The 15,589-nt window shown below is 48.1% G+C and overlaps 1 protein-coding gene across 3 annotated transcripts in view; it reads left to right on the top strand.

The window, feature by feature from the left end:
* LOC137525729 (tRNA N6-adenosine threonylcarbamoyltransferase, mitochondrial-like) overlaps positions 1 to 15,589 on the top strand; it is a 109,923-nt gene that overhangs the window by 17,972 nt on the left and 76,362 nt on the right. The window contains exon 1 of one of the 3 annotated variants that reach the window (XM_068246908.1): positions 12,487 to 12,659. The exons of 1 other annotated variant lie outside the window; for it this stretch is intronic. The gene's annotated coding sequence lies outside the window, so the exon portion shown is untranslated. Of the gene's footprint in view, positions 1 to 12,486; positions 12,660 to 15,589 lie in introns of those variants that run through there. One more of the 3 variants, XM_068246911.1, reaches the window with a different exon arrangement.

Below are 15,589 nucleotides of genomic sequence, written 5' to 3' on the forward strand. Positions count from 1 at the left end.
TGTGGTCTCAGCACCCTGGAACTAGTCTGGAGTATAACACAAATAATAATACAGTTCCCTAATCTGGGTGTGAGGTCCTTGGTCTCTACACCCTGGAACTAGCTTAAGCATAAACAGAATAACAGTTCAAGTAATCTGGCTCAATGTGAATTCCCAGGTCCTCCTGGTTCAAACACACTGTAAGATCTGACTAAGGTCTGTGTGCTTCCACGTAGTGTTCGCAACGGCAGACAACTTGCAACTGGCCAGCAGTAACTATATATGGAGTAGTGCACTCCAGCACCACCCCTAATTGATCAACCAATAGTATCCTGCTCTGGAGTCAGCTGATCGGCGTGATCAGCTGACTCTCTCTGCCCAGTATAAGAATTCTGCCTCTCAGCGCGTGCGCGCGTATTCCTAAGCCTGTGTGCACTAACAGACTCAGCCACACCAGACACACGCTGCCGCGTGCAAACCGCCGTGCTGGACGCGGAACCTGCCGCCTTACTGTTGTTGCATGCGGCGGCTTTTCCGCGTTCTGCCCTGCTACCAGACACACGCTTCTGCGTGCAAACCGCCGCATTGGACGCAGAATCAGCCGCCTCCTCAGTAGCACACGTGGCGGCTTTTCCGCGTTCTCTCACAGTCCCCCCCCGAGGAGTGGACTCCGGACATCTCCTGCCCGGCTTCTCAGGATGCAAGTTATGAAACTCCCTTTTCAACTCCTCTGCGTGCATGCGACATTCTGGTACCCAAGTTCTCTCCTCAATGCCATACCCCTTCCAGTGTACCAAATACTGCACGGAGTTCTGCACGAGCCGGGAGTCTAGAATTTTCTCAATTTCATACTCTGGTTGGTCATCAATCAACACAGGGGGGGGGGAGCGGAATCCACGTGTACTGCCGGCTTGAGCAAGGACACATGGAACTATCTCACACCTCGCATGCTGGTAGGGAGATCAATGGCATAAGTGACATCATTGATTTTCCTGGTCACTGGAAACGGACCCACAAATCTGGGGCCTAACTTGGGAGACAGTTGCTTCAGAGCCAAATGTCGTGTGGACACCCAGACCAAGTCACCTGGAAGGAATTCCCACTCTATGGAACGCCTTTTATCAGCCTATTTCTTCTGACTCTGAAAGGCCCTCCTCAAATTTCTTTCTACCATTCCCCAAGTCTGCTTCAAGGACCTCTGCCAATCCTCCAGGGCTGGAAACGGAGTGGCAGCAACTGGTAATGGGGTGAACTTAGGTGACCTTCCTGTCACCACCTGGAATGGGGAAAAACCTGAGGAGGAGCTCTTCAAGTTGTTTTGTGCAAATTCTGCAAATGGCAGGAATTTGACCCAGTCAGTTTGAACATCTGCCACATAACACCTCAGAAACTGTTCCAGAGACTGATTGGTTCTCTCGGTCTGACCATTGGTCTGTGGGTGGTAGCCTGATGAAAAAGATAGTTCCATGTCTAACTGATGGCAGAATGCCCTCCAAAACTTAGAAATAAATTGGACTCCCCGATCTGACACTATATTTTCCGGAATACCATGCAGCCGGAAAATATGTTGGATGAAGAGATCGGCCAACTCCTGGGCCGAGGGGAGTCCTTTCAGGGGGACAAAATGGGCCATCTTGCTGAATCGATCGACTACCACCCAAATGACCGTCATGCCCTCAGACCTGGGGAGTTTGCTCACAAAATCCATGGACAGATGGGTCCATGGCTCACTCGGGACTGGCGATGATTGCAATGTCCCAACAGGTGCCTGACGGGAGGGTTTGCTTCTAGCGCACACTGCACATTCTCTTACATACTCTTTGCAGTCAGTTGCCAATGACGGCTACCAGGCACACCTCGCAACGAGGTCCTGAGTTCTGGTGGCCCGAGGATGCCCAGCATTCTTGTGGGAATGGAACAACTGCAGACTTTGAAGACGAAAAGGCAATGGTATGAACATGACCCCTTCAGGCTTCCCCTCAGGTACATCCTGTTGGAATGGACTTAACATTTTTGTCCAGTCCCTCCAGGTCTCAGTGGCAGCCAGAACCACTTTCTGAGGAAGAATGGTTTCTGGGTCTGAGGACTGTGCTGTCTCGGGCTCAAAACATCTGGACAAAGCATCAGCTTTGATGTTCTTACTACCAGGGGTGTACGTGATTACAAATCTGAATCTCGAGAAGAATAATGACCACCGAGCCTGTCGGGGGCTAAGTCTCTTAGCGCCCTCAATGTACTCCACATTCTTGTGGTCAGTATAGACAGTAATGGTATGTTCTGCACCCTCTAGCCAATGTCGCCATTCCTCAAAGGCCAACTTAATGGCTAGAAGTTCCCTGTTGCCTATATCGTAGTTCTTCTCTGCGGGTGAAAACCTACGTGAAAAATAGGCACAGGGGTGTGACTTTCCCTGCAACCCAGAACGCTGAGACAGCACAGCCCCTACCTCTGAGGCATCTACCTCCACGATAAAGGGGAAGGTGGTGTCGACATGTCTCAAAATGGGTGCAGTACAGAACAATTTCTTTAGAGTGGAGAAAGCAGCATGGGCCTCAGGGGACCAGTGGTGAGTATCTGCTCCTTTCTTTGTGAGACTGGTGAGAGGTGAGATCACCGTAGAGTACCCCTTTATGAACCTCCTATAGTAGTTGGCGAACCCCAGAAACCTCTGGAGAGCCTTCAGTCCCACAGGTTGGGGCCACTCTAAAACAGCTGAAACTTTTCCAGGGTCCATAGAGAGGCCAGAGGTCGAAATTATGTACCCCAGAAAGGCAACAGAGGTCACTTCGAAAATGCATTTCTCCAGCTTAGCGTACAGCATGTTTTGTCTCAACTTCCGTAACACAAACTTAACATGATTTCTGTGCTCTGAGAGGTTGGACGAGAAAATTAGTATGTCGTCTAAGTATACTAAGACGAATTTGCCCAACACCTCTCTAAAGACTTCATTAATCAGCTCTTGAAAGACGGCCAGGGCATTACACAACCTGAAGGGCATCACCAGGTACTCGTAGTGCCCGTCGGGTGTGTTAAAGGACTTCCGAGGCCAAAACTAAGAAAATTACACTGTACCTTTTTTCTAGCCGAATCCACTGAGGACGCCCTGCGCGTCCTCCGCTCCATTCTGCCGTCAGTGTCGGCCTATTCGTTCCCCCAGGGCAAGCCCCGACCCCACCGAACGGGTCGCATCGATGCCACCCCTAAGATGGCCGCCGCCTTGATCCGCGGCTGCGCAGTACGCTTTGCCGCGATTGCGACTGCGCAGCCTTTAGCCCGCCTCCCACCGCACGCTTCAGGAGGATGCCGGGACCCATACGCGGCGAGAGGCGGGCTAAAGGCTGCGCAGTCGCAATCGCGGCAAAGCGTACTGCGCAGCCGCGGATCAAGGCGGCGGCCATCTTAGGGGTGGCATCGATGCGACCCGTTCGGTGGGGTCGGGGCTTGCCCTGGGGGAACGAATAGGCCGACACTGACGGCAGAACGGAGCGGAGGACGCGCAGGGCGTCCTCCGTGGATTCGGCTAGAAAAAAGGTACAGTGTAATTTTCTTAGTTTTGGCCTCGGAAGTCCTTTAAAGGCCGTCTTCCATTCATCACCGTCCCTGATCCGCACAAGGTTGTAAGCACCCCTCAAGTCCAGTTTTGAGAAAATCTTAGCATTGGTGACTTGAGTAAATAAATCGTCTATTAAAGGCAAAGGATAGCGATTTTTTTACTGTAATTTTATTTAAGCCTCGATAATCAATGCAGGGCCGGAGGCCTCCATCTTTCTTTTTCACAAAAAAGAACCCTGCCCCTGCCGGGGATCGAGAAGGGCGAACAAAACCTTTAGCTAAGTTCTCTCGGATGTATTCCTGCATGGCCAACTTCTCTGGCCCAGATAAATTATAGAGATGACCTCTAGGGGGCATACAACCAGACCTGAGATCAATGGGGCAATCAAAGGGACGGTGTGGAGGAAGTTTATCTGCTGACTTGGGACAGAACACATCCGCAAATTCTGAATACTGATCTGGCAATCCCTCCATGTGGATCTTGGTTTTACCAAAGGTTACTTTCGCTAGACAATGATGATAGCAATGGGCAGACCAGCTTGTTAGCTGACCCGTAGCCCAATTAATCTGAGGCGAGTGAATTTGTAACCATGGCATGCCAAGAATGATCGTGGAGGTTGCCATTCGTAATACGAAAAATAATAAACTTTCTTTATGCAACACCCCTATTGTGACCCCCAAGTCTGGGGTCTGGGAAAGAGGATGATTACTCTGCAGAGGGGAATCATCCACTGCAGTGACCCGAATCTGTTGTTTTAGTGGGGAGATCGGAATCCCCAATTTCTTAGCAAACTCATAATCCATAAAATTAGCTGCTGAGCCAGAATCTATGAAGGCCTCAGTGGTCTCTGTCTTATCCTGCCAGGGTATAGTGCAAGGGAGAAGAAAAAGTTTGTCATCGAGAGGTAAAGACTGCGCGCCTAGGGTATTACCTCCGACTACACCTATGCGGCAGCGTTTTCTGACTTCTTGGGACAATTCTGCACTTTATGACCCCCCCTCTGCACAGTATAGACAGAGCTGCTCTGTTTCCCTGCGTCTCCGTTCCACCTGAGACAATCTCGACCGACCAATCTGCATTGGTTCCGGTGGGGGTGAGGCAGGGGGAGATGGAACAGAAGGACAAGTACTTTACATTCTTCCTACCCCGGGTCTGTCTTTGGTATCGTAAATGACGATCAATTCTGATGGCTGATGAAATGGCCTCATCGATGGATTTGGGCTCAGGATGACCCAACATTAGATCAGAAACTGCGTCTGACAACCCTGACAAGAAACAGTCTAAATGAGCGAATGAGTCCCATCGAGCTGATACTGCCCACTTCCTAACCTCCGCAGCATAGTTTTCTACCGGACCTTTGCCCTGCCGTAACAACTTGAGCTTCCGCTCAGCGGTAGAGGCAATATCCGGGTCATCGTAAATTATGGCCATAGCTTTAAAAAATTCCTCTACCGATGTCAGGGCCTTATCCCCTGTGGGAAGGCTATATGCCCAAGTCTGGGAATCCCCTGACAATAGAGTCTTAATAAAGGTTACTCTCTGTGCCATGGTCCTTGATGAATTAGGTCTTAACTCAAAGTATGATAACACTCTGTTTCTGAAATTTCGGAAGTCAGATCTGTGACCAGAAAACCTTTCAGGTACAGACATGCGTATGTCTGTGCTAGGAGGAGATCGCACGGTATCCACAGCCGTCTGATAAACTTGTACAGTCCCTGACAAAGCGTTGATTTGAGTCTGGTGACTGCCCAGCACTCGGGTGTAATTTTCCACCGTAGTGGTGAGTGCATCGAGACGGCTGCTGAGTGCGTCCATTTGGGTTTGGTCTGCCGTTCTGTAACGATTGGTGTCAGCACGCAGAGAGAATCTGATTATTGGTGATCTGCAGTATCACCAAAAATGCAGATATATACCTGATTATTGATGATCTGCAGAATCACCGATAATACAGATATATTGCTAACCTCTGGACACCTATAGATATGTAAGTGTTTGGTGTAACAGTAGTACTTTGAGTAATGCACCTGCTGAGCAGGTGATAACAGGCAGTAAAGGAACACTGCTCTGAGAGCACAGGAACCTTCCAGCAGCCTGAGACTCTCCAAGGGGTGGAGTCAGGCTGGAGACAGGAAGGGCCAGAGAGTGAGTGACACCTGAAGGTGGATGTCACTATCTGATCTGGAGACTATCTCTTAAGGGGAGAGATAGCTCTCGAGGTCAGGCACGCCTAGTCGGTAACACACGGACAGATAAAGTACAAAGACAGAAGGCTGATTCGGTATCCGAGGCAAGCAGGGTCTGGCAACGGAATATCAGATATGCGAGGTACCGAATCAGAGGACAGAAGAGTAGTCAGGAAAGCAATAAGTCATAACAGATATCAAACAATGCCTAGTCTGGGTGTGAGGTCCATGGTCTCTCAACCCCAGAACTAGTCTGATGTATAACAAAATGATCGCACAAGTTCCCTAGTCTTGGGTGCGAGGTCCGTGGTCTCAGCACCCTGGAACTAGTCTGATGTATAACACAAGTGACAATACAGTTCCCTAATCTGAGTGCAAGGTCCGTGGTCTCAGCACCCTGGAACTAGTCTGGAGTATAACACAAATGATAATACAGTTCCCTAGTCTGGGTGCGAGGTCCGTGGTCTCAGCACCCTGGAACTAGTCTGGAGTATAACACAAATAATAATACAGTTCCCTAATCTGTTTGTGAGGTCCTTGGTCTCTACACCCTGGAACTAGCTTAAGCATAAACAGAATAACAGTTAAGTAATCTGGCTCAATGTGAATTCCCAGATCCTCCTGGTTCAAACACACTGTAGGATCTGACTAAGGTCTGTTTGCTTCCACGTAGTGTTCGCAACGGCAGACAACTTGCAACTGGCCAGCAGTAACTATATATGGAGTAGTGCACTCCAGCACCACCCCTAATTGATCAACCAATAGTATCCTGCTCTGGAGTCAGCTGATCGGCGTGATCAGCTGACTCTCTCTGCCCAGTATAAGAATTCTGCCTCTCAGCGTGCGCGCGCGTATTCCTAAGCCTGTGTGCACTAACAGACACAGCCACACCAGACACACGCTGCCGCGTGTAAACCGCCGTGCTGGACGCGGAACCAGCCGCCTTACTGTTGTTGCATGCGGCGGCTTTTCCGCATTCTGCCCTGCTACCAGACACACGCTTCTGCGTGCAAACCGCGTTCTCTCACAGAGAGTAAGAGTAGTCAGAACAAAGCAGAGTCATACACAAATAATAAACAGTATAATGCACAAATCCTATCACTGTGTGAAATCCCCGGTTTCCTCCCGGATCCAAGCACACCGGATCTAACTAAGGTCTGAGCGCTAGCACGAAGTGATCGCAACAGCAGACGAGCTGCCACTGAATCCGCCGTACTTAAGAAGCGGAGGAGACCCAAGAGGCACGACCACCGCACTCAACCAATCAGAAGCGGCAAGCGTGCCCTCTGACGTCAGCCGACCAGCCGGTCAGCTGACGCGCCTCCTCCTGGCATAAAGATCCTGACGGTGAGCGCGCGCTAATGCACCCCTGTGATCAGCAGAGACACCCGTCCTCGGCGTACTAGACGGCCGAGGTGCGGGGAGACTGGCAGGCAGAGAAACAGAAGCAACCGCAGTGGTGACGCCGTTCATCGCAGCTGCCATGTCACTATTCATTACAAAAAGTAACTAAAAAAAAATATAAAGTGACCGATGCACCCCTCTATACCACCAATACCTCCCTCCTACAATATAACTCAGCTTAAGTGCACTTTAACTTTAAGACTGAATAAGCTCTGAACTCGTGATGTTGCAACACTTGAACTTCAACCTGGTTGACCCTGTCGCTTGATCAGGTGTCACCTGGTTTCTCACTGTAGCACACTGTAGTATCACAAGATGCAATGTAACTCCTCCTCCTTCACTTATCTTCTTTAGCACAGACAGGTTCTCTTTAATTATCAAACTCTCAGTAATTCTGCAGGACACATCAACTGAAGAACTTATAACTTTAACTCCTGACTTGAAACAGACTTGACAGGAACAACGTATCTATACCAGGACTTAATGCAAGTGGGGGCTGTATCAGCTCAGCGGGCACTTTAGGGAGGCTACTAATGTCTTCCAGCAACAGGAAGGCCTGAACACTCAATACACTTTGTATAATCAGCAGTAACATCTCTTACTTGATCCGAGCAGTTCTCTTCTGCATAAACAACTGTATTCTTAGCACAATGGGTCTGATTCACAAAGCGGTGATAACTCACCGCTTTGTGAGCACCGCTTTTGCTCTTTATCGCGCGCAAAGTCCCGCGCGCGCAATCGCGCAATTCCGCGCGCAGCGCCCATAGGGTTTAATGGGCACATCGCGCGAACTGCACCGTGCGCCGGGCGATTGCGCGCGGAATTTCGTGCGAGTTTCATTTTATCACGCCTAAACTGAGTTTAGGCGTGATAAATGGCTTTTCACTGGCATGCAAACACTTTGCACCGCTTTGTGAATTAGGCCCAATGTCTCTGTGTCTGTGTAGCTTTCTCACACAGACAGTCTCTAGTAACACCACTTACGAATAGAGTTGGCCTCTTCAGGTTCTGGGTTGCTATCTTTCTCAGCAAGCCTCCGCTGAACACCAGCTACTAACTGAACACACACTGTGGCTTGTAGTTGGCACTCAGGCCTATACTCGTCTGTCTGCGTCTCCGGCCTAGCTCGGATTTGGGTCTGCCGCCTCCGGTCACTGTTCGGCCTGCAGTCGCTGTCCTCACTGGCTCTGCTCTGGTCACTGTATGGCCACTGGGTCCCCCCTCAAACTCCAGGTAACTGCTACGGCCTCTCTCGTGGTCTACCTCCTTCCCGCTCCGCACCGTGAGCTCATGGCTCTAAGTCCTCCTCTCTCCACACTCTGGTGCACTCTCCTCTGGTCCCAACCAGTTCCCTCCAGTTACACCCTCTATCTCCGCCCCTCCGTGCCTGCGCTGTAGCTTCCTGACAGGCCGCGCAGGGCTTCTGGAAGGTTCCAGCAAGTTCCACTGCTCTGAGTACACTGGTCGCCTAGCAACAGCCTATACAACCATTCTAGTGCTTACTCTCCTTCCGCATGCGACTTTTCAGTTCCACCAACCTGGCATTTAAGGCAAATTTTAGCCTTAGCTACTGAAGTCACCTCACACATAGAAATACATAGGCAAAATCTTGTGACCCTTTTTTAAAGGGTTACAACTTCCCCCAGACTTTAACGATTGTATTCCTCTACAATCCCTTAGTTCAATATACTTTTCAAAATTCACAATTTACACTTTTGCATGGCTATCAAATACCTATCGTGAGACCTCCCTGGGCAGGATTGATATCCACCAGGTCAGTGTCTGTGAAATACCCTGTAGCCAACAGCTCACATTTTATTCCTCTCAAGTAGGACTCTGCCAATTGTTCATTTATCACCTGAAGGGTCTGTCTCGGCCCAGCATTGTCCTTTCTTGGTGCAGCAGTGCCGCCTGGAATGCTCAATTACGGGAACTACTTCAGACTCTTCTGTCCTTTGTACACAGGGCAGCCATCAGGGGGACAACTGACACTGCAGTAAGGGGCCCAGGGCTTCTGGGGGGCCCAGCCCGCCCCCCAAAGTGCTGGAAGGGCCGCATTTGCTGGCTGCGGGCCTGTGGATCACTAACCAGCACACTGCGTTCCAGCACTGAGAGAAGAGTGACATCAGCGCTTGAACGTGGGGAGCAGGTGAGTGAGCCCCCTACTGTACTGGGGAACCTATACCTGGCTACCTATACTGGGGGCACCAGGAAGAAAAGAGGGGGACAAAAGAGAACAGATAAAGGATAAGACCTACAAGTCCCTATCTCATTTGTTAACCGGGAACTACCTGTATTTTGCTAGTATTTGGCTCCACCCACAACATGTCATGGCCACGCCCACTTTTTGCAGCATCAAGCTGTGAATGGTGCTTTCTTCAGTGTCGGAGCCATGCACAATTTTCGCCGCAGCGCACTTCGCGCACGGACATGGGGATGGGGTGGCTAGTGGGCGGGCACAGCAACCAGTGGGTGGGCCCAGGGAGGGGGGGCAGGCTTGATGATGTGTGAGGGGCCCCAAAATTTCTGATGGCGGCCCTGTTTGTACAGCTTCACTCTTAGGACAGCTGTGGATCAACTTATTCTTCTGCAGATTCACTGCATTTTCAAGGGGTGTCCCCTCAGTTGGCAAGTCTTCAACCAGCTCAGGCCTCACTCTTCTACGCCTGACTCTCTGTGGCTTGGGTGGTGGAAACCAGTAATCTGGCCAGTCTCTCTTGCTCTGTGCCACCCACTGCTCTTGCGTCCAGGTAAGTCGTTCATCTGGCGCTTCTTCAGGTTCTGCCATACTCTCATCACTGGTAGTAGGAGCTTGGGTAACTCAGGGTGACGGAAGTCATCCACAGTTCCCAATAGTACTTCTTCAGGTTTCACTGGACTCTCTGTCTCTTAAGATCTCTGACCACATAAGGAATCTTCAACACAGCTCTCATCAACTCATGTAGAAGTTACAGAACTCTTAAGGCCTCTCTTAGGGGAATGACCAAGTGTCACCACGTTGGTGGCCCCAGGCCCTTTCCTTCCTTCCACAAGGTTAAAACTCAACCATCTCTCCACTCCTCAAGCGTCGGAACTTTTCTTGACAGTGCTTCTTTTCAATGGCAGTCCAATGTACAAACACATCTCTCGCCAAACCATCTCTGTATATAAACCCATATACTCTTCAACAATTGAACCAACTCACTCTTCCTCTCTCTCTAGGGATCAGGGCTCTTCGTTCTCCTCGTAAAGGATTGGGTTTCCTATTTCTTGGAAACTTCTTGTAACCTTGCCCCGTTAGCTGTCTCATCTGGGTGTCCTTAGGGGTCTGTACTTCACTTCCTGTGGTTTGACCCTTCACCTCAGGATTTGTCAGTTTAAATACAGCTTCCCTCGGAACTGTGCCGGACCCCCACAATTTCATGCTATGTGACCAGCTTCTCCGCACTTCCAACAAGTAAATGGGGGCTCTCTTCCAACACCTCGTCCAGCAGGAGCATCTCTCTGCTCCACCACCTGTCTCTCTCTCTCTCTCTCTCTCTCTCTCTCTCTCTCAACTTCCGGACTTCTTCTGTCAATACTGTATCTGCTTCAGTCAGAGCTTCAATAGCACTTCTGGATGGTTCTGCAACACCTTTTTCTTTTACTTCAGGGACTCTCAAGTTTCTCAGAAATGACTGCGTTTGCGTAATTTCTTCCTCCTGCTGATACTTCACGGCAAGACTCTGCAACTTCTGAAAATTTATTTCTTTATCTCTTTTAATCTTCAAATGCTGTCTTAAAGTCTCACTCTTCAGTCCAAGCAAGAACTGGTTAATCAGCCAGGAATCTGCATCCACATCAGAAATCTGTTCTTCCTCTCCTTCTTTCTGAATCAATACTCCCAACAAGGCCCTCAGTGCATTAGCATGTTGTGGTATAGTCTCGTCCTTTCTCTGGGTGCGGTCCATAAATCTCTTAACAATCACATGCAGGTCAGCATTACCTTGTACTCATACTGTGCTGCGTGATCTGTTTTTTTTTTTTTTGTATTCCTGTATTGTCATATTGCTGTATGTCACCCCTAAATATTGTCTGTAACCTAAACTAACATCCAGTGCTGCGTAATATGTTGGCGCTTTATAAATCCAATAAATAAATAAATAAATAATAAATGTTACACGAAGGGCACAAATGTCAAGTCAAGTGATCGTGGTACTTTGCAGGAAGTTGTCGGGCATCTTAAAGATCCAATCAACCATGATGATTATTATTGTTGCATCACTAGACGTTGGTTTGCGTGATCGCACGCCTGTACTCATGTCCCGAGATCACAAAAGCCCCCACTTGTCATTCACAAAAAAAAAAATTGCCGGTCGTTGGGGAAATCACGTGATGGGTATGGGCCTTAAGATCACCAACGACTCCAGGCAAATTACTGCGATTGCTTGACTTCCCATTCGTGCCCGACATGTAACGTCACGAGCAGGAAGAGGAATCGCAGAATCATCATCAAGGGGATGTTGCTGGAGTGGTCGGGTGGTGAGTACTCAGTAGTGTTGTCCGGATCATGAACGATTCGGATCTTTGATCCGAATCTATTTTGTGAGTCGAATCATCCGAATCATCAAAATGAGTGATTCAGATCGCAAAAGGGGCGGGGCCAGGAGCGACACGCCCCCTCTCAGCGGGAAGCGGGGTCCTGGAAGCAGAGCAGAGATGGATCGCTCTGTTGGATGGGAGCCAGCCTTGCAGGGAGACAGGTAGATGAGAGAGAGGGGACATGGGTGCCACTGCCAGATATGTGTAGAGCACACATACTGGCTGCAATGTGCTGCTGATTATAGGCTGTCTGTTCTGTAGTTGTGCACAGTGAACACATTGGAAGCTTTTGGCTCAGCTCAGCTCAGTAACTTTGCAGGCACTGTGATTGCAGGGCAATATGATCCTCCTGCACTGCTCTAAACAGCTGCACTTTACTTCTGGGAATGCTTTGGGAATGCTTTCTTTCACTGTGCGACGTTTGCATTCAAAGTACACAGATGAGCATATAGGTGAAATATATGTAAAGCATATGATTGCAGCATGTGGGTATTGTGTGCAAACAAACATTTCTGCTCTCTGCTCGCCCCTCCTCCCTTCTCTGTCCATTCCCTGCCCTCTGTCCATCTTCTCCCCTTCTCTGTGTGTCCACCCCCCTCCCCTTCTCCTGTCTACAGCAGGGAAAGACCTGTCCTGCTATTAATTTCACCCCCGAATGCTTTGGTAGTAAAATGATCCGAGATTCGGATCAAAGATACGGATCTTTTCAATGATCTGATTCGAATCATCCGGATCATTGAAAAGATCCGAACTTTCCATCTCTGGTACTCAGCTTTCATTTATACAGTACCTGGAGCTCTGTCTGCAGCTCCTGAAACAGTCACCAGAGGGAGCACCACCTTTAGGAACTGAAAGAAAGGGGAACCTTTTTCTAATGACTGATTTCTGGAAGGAATAGGAGACGCAGCAGCCAAAGGAAGGTGGAAGCGTTAAACTAGGAGAGATATAAGACTTTGGATTAAACATCTACCAGGGAGAGGGTGAGATTGATGAGAACTACCCATAAGTGAATGCAGCTGGTTTCAGCCTTTTGCAGTTGTACACGTCAATACGGAATGTGGCAATTATAGCTGATATTCGGTGCGAGCACTCTGGTGTTAGTCTATATGACACTACTGAGGACATGATACTACTGGGCACATGTGATTACCAGTGCGCTACTGATTGCACTAGGAAGATTTGGTGTAGAAAACTGGGGACATCTGTGTGGTTAACTTCTTGATGGGACTAGAGATTTAAAAACGGTGCTTATTTTTGTGGGTTTGCACAGATAGGATTGCTTGCCACGTTTTGGGTGAAAAAATACCGGCTGGGGGTGTGGCCTAAAAGTGGGAGGGATTTGTTATGACTTTTTTTTTTTTTTGCGATTTATTAATGCTAATAGCATTAGTCATGGGATTTGATGTAGAAGTATCACAAGGTTACTTAGGTACGTTGCATGCTGGTTATTTCAGTGACAGCTGAGTGAATTATTCGCCTCCTCCTCCTCAGGGGCGTCTTTAGCCATTTTGTCACTCTTGGCGAGAAAACCAGTGGCGCCCCCCCCCCCTGATGAAAATAATCGTAACACAGCAATGTTTCACCATGAGATAAAAGTAATGCGGCAATCTTTCACCAGAAAATAATCATAACGCAGCAATGATTAACTTAAAATAATCGTAATACGGCAATCTTTCACCAAAAAATAACCATAAAGCAGCATTGATTCACCATAAAATAATCATAACGCAGCAATGATTCACCAAAAAATAATTATAACGCAGCAATGATTCACCATAAAATAATTATAACGCAGCAATGATTCCCCATAAAATAATTATAACGCAGCAATGATTCACCATAAAATAATCAATGTGGGCAGCATTCACCAGAAAATAATCGTAATGTGGCCAGCGTTCACCAGTAAATAATCGTAACGTGGCCAGCGTTCCCCAGGAAATAATCATAATGTGGCAGCGTTCACCAAAAAATAATTGTAATGTGGCCAGTGTTCACCAAAAAATAATCGTAATGTGGCCAGTGTTCACCAGAAAATGATTGTAATGTGGCCAGCGTTCACCAGGAAATAATCATAATGTGGCCAGCGTTCACCAGGAAATAATCGTAATGTGGCCAGCGTTCACCAGGAAATAATCGTAATGTGGCCAGCGTTCCCCAGGAAATAATCGTAATGTGGCCAGCGTTCACCAGGAAATAATCGTAATGTGGCCAGCGTTCACCACGAAATAATCATAATGTAGCCAGCGTTCACCAGGAAATAATCATAATGTGGCCAGCGTTCACCACGAAATAATCATAATGTGGCCAGCGTTCACCACGAAATAATCCTAATGCGACAGCGTTCACCAGAAAATAATCATAATGTGGCCAGCGTTCCCCAGGAAATAATCGTAATGTGGCCAGCGTTCCCCAGGAAATAATCGTAATGTGGCCAGCGTTCCCCAGGAAATAATCGTAATGTGGCCAGCGTTCACCAGGAAATAATCGTAATGTGGCCACCGTTCCCCAGGAAATAATCGTAATGTGGCCAGCGGTCCCCAGGAAATAATCGTATGTGGCCACGGTCCCCAGGAAATAATCGTATGTGGCAGTGTTCCCCAGGAAATAATCGTACGTGGCCAGCAGTTCCCCAGGAAATAATCCTAATGCAGGCAGTGTTTTACTAAATGTATAATTACCTGTAAAAAGAAAAGCATTTACTCACCTGCAGAAGACTCCTTTCCCTGGGCGCAGCTCCCCCAACGATCTTCCTGCAGCGGCGCAGCCAGCCGCTGCAAAAGTCCCGCGCTGACAGGCAGATAACAGGGCTACGGGAGGATGGCGCCCGAAGCCCTGTACTGTAGACACAAATAGTCTCCAGTACAGGGCTTCGGACGCCATCTTGCCGTAGCCCTGCTCTGCCTGCAGGAAGATTATAAAAGTTAAAGTGGATCCGAGATAAACTTTTACTCATTGCATCATTGTGATCCTTTCATATAGTTTATAGGGCATTCCTCAAGCCAAATACTTTTTTTGTTTTGTTTTAATACTCTAATTCCCTATAAACTTAACAAGCCTCGCCCACAGCTCCTTTTGTTCATTGGCACTGTAGTAAGGGCTTATAGGAGCTCAGTCTGGGCAGGAGGAGGAGGAGGAGGTTACTAGCCATTGATTTCAGAGGCAGAGGGGAGGAGGAGACGGAACTGAATTTACACAGAGGCAAGCTGATAGCATCTCCTGATAGCATCCTGTGGCAAACAGAACATGGCTGCCCTCATTGTATCACAGGAAGAAAAAAATCATATTCTGTTGAAGCTTTTTGCAGATAGATATGCTGTGTAAACTATCTAAACTTTAGGTAACATTTATAGACAAGCAGAGCCGGGACAAGGTCCTCCAGCACCCAAGGCTGAGACACCAAAGTGCGCCCCTCCATCCCTCCTACCCCAGCTGTCACACACTGATTGCTATTAGACTAAGAGGGCCACAGGGCCCACAACCTCCCCAACACCTTAACCACTTCACCACTGAGGGGTTTTACCCCCTGAGCACCAGAGCAATTTTCACCTTTCAGCGCTCCTTCCATTCATTCGTCTATAACTTTATCATTACTTATCGCAATGAAATGAACTATATCTTGTTTTTTCCGCCACCAATTAGGCTTTCTTTAGGTGGGACATTATGCCAAGAATTATTTTTTTCTAAATGTGTTTTAATGGGAAAATAGGAAAAATGTGGGGAAAAAAATAATTACTTTTCAGTTTTCGGCCATTATAGTTTTTAAATAATGCATGCTACTGTAATTAAAACCCATGAAATGTATTTGCCCTTTTGTCCCGGTTATAAAACCATTTAAATTATGTCCCTATCACAATGTTTGGCGCCAATATTTTATTTGGAAATAAAGGTGCATTTTTTTCAGTTTTGCGTC

Source organism: Hyperolius riggenbachi, chromosome 7 (assembly GCF_040937935.1).
Source record: "Hyperolius riggenbachi isolate aHypRig1 chromosome 7, aHypRig1.pri, whole genome shotgun sequence".
Taxonomy (NCBI): Eukaryota; Metazoa; Chordata; class Amphibia; order Anura; family Hyperoliidae; genus Hyperolius; species Hyperolius riggenbachi.